Source organism: Botryllus schlosseri, chromosome 3 (genome assembly GCF_051294905.1).
Source record: "Botryllus schlosseri isolate E-star chromosome 3, Bs_hap1, whole genome shotgun sequence".
In the NCBI taxonomy this organism is placed as follows: Eukaryota; Metazoa; Chordata; class Ascidiacea; order Stolidobranchia; family Styelidae; genus Botryllus; species Botryllus schlosseri.
The window spans coordinates 29,308,969-29,316,274 of record NC_137238.1 but is presented as its reverse complement, the minus strand read 5'-3'; the positions used below and the strand labels follow the sequence as shown (position 1 = coordinate 29,316,274).

Genomic DNA, 7,306 nt, shown 5'->3' with positions numbered 1-7,306 from the left:
CTTCAGGTTTATTTGGAACTTTTGTTGTTAATGTAATAGTGGCCTCGGAATCTGAGCTCCACCGTACAAATGCGAACCGCTGAAAACAAAATGATGCGACTCTAACGAGAAAAGTTGGCCTTGATGGTTTCATGTCACATATGCAAGCATACGATTTTTTACTCTGCTAGATGTTGTAGGAGTGGTTTCTATTCCAGAATGACACGTGAGTCGTGATTTCCGAGGCCTCACGATTTTGCGTGTCATACTGGAATAGAAACCACTCCTACAACATGTAGCAGAGTAAAAAATCGTATGCTTGCATATGTGACATGAAACCATCAAGGCCAACTTTTCCAATATCTATATCTATATCAAATATCTATGTGACTTGAAAGCCATCCGGACTCCGTCTTCCCAGATCAGGAGGGCAATCTCATCGTTTTGATGCCCATGGTTGCACGCAAAGGTTTCCATGGTCGCAAGCTAGCTCAGGTTGCCATGGTTGAAACAAGCTCAGTGACGCAAAATTCGGGACACCAACAGAGAAGAACCGCAGGTATCCTTTGCGCAGGGGCCACGCTAATCTTCTCTGTATCGTTCCAATTCTAGTATGTGTACCGCCGAAGCGGGCCGCCGAAGCGGGTACAGCATCACGGGCCGTATTTCTGACATCCCTGATTTATAGTATTTACGGTGGAAAATTTCGACCTTTCAATATACCGAAATATCATGTTCCAGTCATGCCTTAATGGAAAATGATGCTTTTCACACGGGTTTACATGTTTATTATGGGATGTGATAGAGTTGAGATAATGTAATTGCTGATTATTGAGAAACAATTATTTGACACCGATTTGCTGGAAATGAGTAAACGAAATTTAACAAGTCACGTTAAAACGATGGTGATATATATTCGCAAATAAAATACTTTTAGGGCTGAAATCGGTCACCATGAAACAGCCAAATATATGTCCCAGGCTTATATCGATAACAGAAAGTGTCTGTTGACGTCCAAGTTGATTGATAAAAATGATGACGAATCTTTGTGATGTCAATAATTCTTCTGAACTATTTCATATCATCCTCGAGTTGTGGATTAAAAAAAAAACGATCAAAGTGAGCTCTCGCAAAGGATATGAGAAGAACTAGAACGAGCCGCGGCATAAAGATCAACATTGAAAATGAACTGAGATTGGGCACTAGGCTGAGGTGTATGTCAGTTTAAGAAACCACAACTGCGCGTCGTTCGGCATCCACTTATACCACGGGTGGGCAAACTTTTCAGCTCGCGGGCCGCATTCAGTATCTGAATCTATTCGCGGTCCGCACTATGTAAAATTGTGATTATCAAAACGCATTATTGATATTTGATTATATAGTGTGGACAAGGAGATAATATAAATGCTTATTTAAAGCAATCTAAACATTGCATCGATAATATCCTACACGCGTCAGAAACAGTTGCGGGGTTTCATATAGGCTGGTCAATCTCAATAACTAATTTGTCATAACTATAGAGATGGAAGTCGGTTACCCCGATTCTTAGAACAGGATTGAAATTTAAATTTTGGAGCAGCGATCCGATCAGATTTGCTAACTCCACCTTTGGATCAGTTCCAGGACCCACAATGCTGACAGCATCATAACCATGTTAGCTTCAAACACGCTTCCACTATGAATATATAAAATCTAAATACCCTAATTCTGCGCATACAGAGAGAGAACGAATCTAGCTAAGACACGCACGAATAGTTTTTAATAAGCACATCGCTGAAATAATTAAAACTGGATTGGCCAATCTGAAATCACACTAGTGATCCGAATTATGTCAATTTCGTTTAGGATTTCTGTGATGTATACTAGTTGAAGTCTTTCAACCTACGGGAGCCTTGAGATCGGGATGTCGCGCTAGAAATTAAACATAAAAATGATTATAAGAAGTATTTACCTCAGAACAGTGGTTCTCAAACTACCGAAACGCTACCCCACCCCTTATGATGGTAAGAGAGTTCGCCCCCACCTTATCGTAATATCACAAAACGGAACCAGGATGCTAGTTATATGGCATGGAAGATTACGACTGTGGATGAGAAATTTTTAAATATGAAATTCAGAATAAAAATACAGAGCAAAAAGCATGAATGGGAAGTAGATCGCGCCAAGCGCGAACATATTTTTCAATTGAACTCAGTTTCGCACCCATCTTCAGATGATTTCACCACCCCTAGGGGTTGCGCCCCAGTTTGAGAATGACTGCCTTTGAATTATCATGGTGAAATACACCAAGAAAACGATTATTCAAGTCCCAGCATTTCGATTTTTAGTACGCGTTTTATCAATATTTTTAATAAGTTTCTTTAAACTCTCGTGGGCCGCACAGAACGGTGTGGAGGGCCGCATGCAGTCCGCGGGCCGTAGTTTGCCCACCCCTGTCCGATCCGGTCATTACATCGCATGGTGTCTTATGACATTGCGTGTGTGTTGATCGGATGAAAATATAATCTCCAGATAATTGATCAATGCCTTTCCATACAATTGTCTTCACTTAGCCTTGTAGTACAACAATGCGCTTGATTGTAGAGTACGGAGTGTTGTTTTCTACAAGCTCACTGGTGCGGAAAAATATATCCCCTTTAGTCTGGAAAATATATGTTACCTGCTTGGGAATTCATTTACAGTGTTGAATGCAATGTATATCACTATCCAGTGGCGGCTCGTCCTATAGGGCAACTGGGGCATTGCCCCACCTAAAATTCTGTTCAATAACAATTTAATCATTTATAGACGCACAGCAATCAATATATACCGAGATCACAGCGAAACCCGCGTTCTTCTTGTGCTTTCGCTTGAAAATGCCTATACATAGCGAAGTCTCTCCGAAAATCGAATTCTCTTCTGTGTTTTCGCTTTGTGAATGCCTAGCCGGGGCTTGCCCCGGTAGCGCTCATAACAAGCTTTCACTATCTATTCTCTCAAAGCCGCGCACAATAAAGAAACGATGATTTACTCTCTCCTATTCGTAAAATGGCCGAGCAACCGGGGCAAATATGCCTGCTCGCCCCTAAGGTGTGATGTAACAATCGTATCTATATCTGAACTCGGTTACCGTAATATGCGTTGAGTCGACCTTTGCTGGTATAGGTCGATTTTGACGGTGTTTCGCACCATGATAATTCTTGAAACTTGGTATGATATGTCGTGAAGGTAGTATTCAACACTGCTCCAAGTTTCAGGCTTGCTACTTAAAGATAAGGGTAGTAATTCCGTTTCCGAAGTTCAGTGTGTGCTGATCTATCATGTACATAGTACAGCAAACAGATTTTACTCAAAAGCCGGCATTGGTCTCCATTGATTTTGACGATGTTCTATACCGAGATCGGTCATGACATTTGGCACGGTAAGTGTTAGTATCGACCGCTGCAACAAGTTTTAAGTTTGTCACTGAACTATGTGGGTGGTAATTTCGTTTCCAAAGTCGAGTAAGAGCTGACTCTTCATTTATCGCTAACAAATTTACGCAAAAGCCGTTATTGGTCTCTATTGATTTTAACGATGTTCCATACCTAGATCTGTCATGAGCTTTTGAACGGAATGTCTTGATTTTAGTATCGAACGCGGTGCCAAGTCTAAAAGTTGACACTCAATGATTGAGGCAGTTATTTCGTTTTCGAGGTCGAGTATGGTAGAGATGCGCGCTGATCTGATACTTAGCCTACCTACGTCATTGCGGATCTCACGCAAAAGCCGGTGTCGGTCCGTGCTAATCTATAGTCTGCGTTCCATAACGAGATCGGTGATGATATTTCCAATGGTATATCTCGATGATAGCATGAAACAGCTAATCAAGATTCTCGGTTTGCATTCAAATATTCACATAATTTTATGTTCGCCAATGTCCATTTCACTGTGAAATTGTGGCCTTCAAACCATTTGCTTACAATCCCCTGTCAAATGCGATAGCTATTTCATTTTCGATGTCGGCTAACAGCTGATCATTCGACCAGCCTATTCCTCGATCTATTTTACTCAAAGTTCGGTGTTCGTCTGTTTGTATTGATTTTGACAGTGTACCATACAGGGTTGTAACCAAGTCACATGGTTCCGAGTCACGAGTCAATCATACTTTTGTGGTTTTGACTCGAGTCGAGTCGAGTCATTTTCAATTCATCACAGACTCGAGTCCGAGTCCAAGTCACCGTTTAAAGGGTCAAGTCCGAGTCATGGTGTTATGACTCGAGTCGAGTCCAAGTCACAGTATTGAAGTCATGTTCAACTCATGTTTTCAATCCTGCTTGGGTAATATCGAATTCTTTGTTTGCGAAACATGCTGATTTTGTCCCTATCAGAGTCTTGGCACGTGTTTATTTAGGCAGATAACAGACAGGTCCTGGCCTCATTTACCGATGCTAAAGATAACCTTACTAATCTTAGAACTTAAAATCGAATATCTCTGTTGTCAGTCTGATACATCACCAATACAAGCATTCAGTTTTTATTATGAACACATCGACGATAGTTCACGAATAGCTGATAGAGAACCAACAAATTCACGTCAAGATACTAGTTGATAGAGAATCAATAGATGCATGTTTATGTAGAGGTATTTACAACAGGCCAGCATGCTGTAAAAGCGTGCATGCAACTATGTGCATTGTGCAGTGACAACAGAACAGATACCCTTAGATTATACTAATGGTTTTCCCAATTGCATTACAGACTACATCGCAGTTACAGCATTGGAGAAATAATTGTACAATGGGGCTGTTCAAAAACATTTTTTCAAATTTTCCGGCTACTTCTTAAAATTGCTACATTGCCTAAAAATCAAATTTGGCTCAATTCCAACCAGTAGAAAGCAATGCTATGAAAGAAAATTTTAGACCAATTACAAATAGAGATTTTCGAATTTTACCGGCTATCTCATGATATTGTTACATTGTGTAAAAATATGATTCATAGCAAATTTGACTCAATTCCAACTAGAAAAAGTGAAGTTATTAGAGTAGAATGTTTTGGATATGAAAAAATAGTCGGCTTACTACTATGTAATTATATTATATGAAAGAATTTCTCACTAAAATACTCCATTTATTTTCAAATCCAAAATATTCTCCTCTCATATCATTGATTCCACTTTTTTCAAATTAAGCCAGATTCAGTGTTCCTTTTATGCAACATAACAATTTTATCAAGTAACCACCCAGTAAAATAAAAAAGAAATTATTTTAGAACAGCCATATTGTACATACATCACACAACATTAGCCATTCATTATTACTCACGTGCACAATGCACATACCTAACAAAACGTCAAATGGACGAGGGGCATTGTGTGTTTTCACAGACAGCAGATCAAATCAATGAGTTACACCTCAAAAATACTAATGTGGAAAGGAGATCCTCAAATATGTTAAAGCGGCATGGCCGTAGAATGAATCCACATCTACTGAATACACGCTCCACTAGTGCACTCGATGCAGGAATTGACAAGCATTTTTGAACCACACTGAAGAGCATTTAATACTCATTCTTTCTAGTCGCCCAAAAATGCAAAGAATCATCGCCTTCAAATCTACACATGAGCTTATCAGTCTCTTCACCATCTGAGTCATTTCATTGGCTCTAATTGAACTTTGATCCAATTGTTTGCTTGTATAATTGAAAAGTCTTGAGTACTTTAATTGCGGAGGATCTATTACCTCTTCATCACTGGACGATTTTGTACAATGCATTGCTACTATGTATCATTTTCTGTTGTTTTTACGGCGGCATATCTGATATCAGACAAGTGCAACGAAAGCAGTGGTGACAAATAGCGATGTCGGCAGAATTCGTCGGATGCGTTGATCTAGCCATTATGATTCGCAAATTTCTTCATCTTCAAGTCATATAAAATAAGCCGAGTCAATGACTTGGGTCGAGTCATGCGTAATGACTCGAGTACAAGTCGAGTCAATCCAAATATTGACTCGAGTCGAGTCGAGTCATTTTCCCATTTCAAGAAAATGACTCGAGTCAAGTCGAGTCATAAAAAAATCGTGACTCGAGTCTGACTCGAGTCGAGTCATGACTCGAGTCATTACAACCCTGGTACCATACCGGAATGGGTTATGAGATTGCGTATGCTACTTCTCAATGATTTCTTGTAACAGTATACTAAGTTTACGGCTTTTATTCATGTATTTATTGATTAATATATTTTCCAACGGCGATTTCGCAGCAGAGGTATAGACAGTAAGCCGTATGTGTTGTGTCACAGTCTCCAGTTTCAAGGCCAAAATGTCCTATGTTGTTCCGAGATCGAAGTTCCGAGGCTGCTGTCCTTAGTTCTTCAAAGACCATTCAAATTGATGTTCTGGATTCAATATGACAGGCCCAATCTATGAGATAACAATTGCGTATGTGTCCGAACTCGTTGACCTTTCCAGTTAGGCTTACGCAATCTCTCGAGTTCTAGTCATTGGAATTAGTCAGGGCAAGTCAAGTGCGAACATGAATCGTATTGAATCTTTGCTCCGTACGTAGTTTACGCAGTTGCCTTTAGAGCGAAAATGAGAGGTCTAGAAGTTGTCCAGTCTATTGATCCAATCGTACACCGGGTGCCTCCGCTTTGGTTGCCTATTATCACCTGGTCGTAACCAGAGATGGCCACAGTCCGGTTCAGGAGCCGGAGCAGGATTTCAATGTTTTTTTACCTGGCCGGACTGGATCCGGATTTTGAATTTGGGGTGACGGTCGGATTGTAGCCGGATTTTTTTGCTGTGATATGATTAATTAGCATTGTTCTGGCAGGATTTTTTCGGATTCCGAACTGGACATTCACCAGCCGGATTTCTTTGGACTCTGAATTTCCAAATGCCAGCCGGATCCGGATAGATTCGGATCCCGAAATTTTGGAATCCGCCCATCTCTGGTCGTAACCACCAGCTCAGTGGTCGTAACACACCAGGATCGTGTACGAAACACTTTCGGACGGGCTTAGAAAAATTAGGGTCTATCGATTTGCCTAATCTCTAACTCTACCATGAAATCATAACGCATGCTACTAAGGATGACCTGATACTTGATTCTTGGCATAGGGACGATTCTTAGTTCACGTACATTTTGTAAAATAATCCTTTGATTAAAAATAAATGAATAAAACATTTGTTACCACACTTCAAGTCACGGCTCACCGGCAAACCTCTCGCGGCACCTACGTTAAAATCACTGTTGTCGGGAAATTCATGTGACCATCATAAAGTTACTTTTTTACGTTGGAATACGCCATTGTGACGTCATCTTGATAAAAGTCGCTCGCAGCCCTTGCCCCACCACCCGATAT

At 40.4% G+C, this 7,306-nt stretch overlaps 1 non-coding gene across 1 annotated transcript; it reads right to left on the bottom strand.

Annotated features, from left to right (window-relative positions):
• Window positions 1-505: 505 nt before the first annotated feature.
• On the bottom strand, window positions 506-613 carry LOC145436670 (U6 spliceosomal RNA). The gene has a single exon (XR_013914395.1). It is a non-coding gene; the product is annotated as a U6 spliceosomal RNA (small nuclear RNA).
• Between the last annotated feature and the right edge of the window lie 6,693 nt (window positions 614-7,306).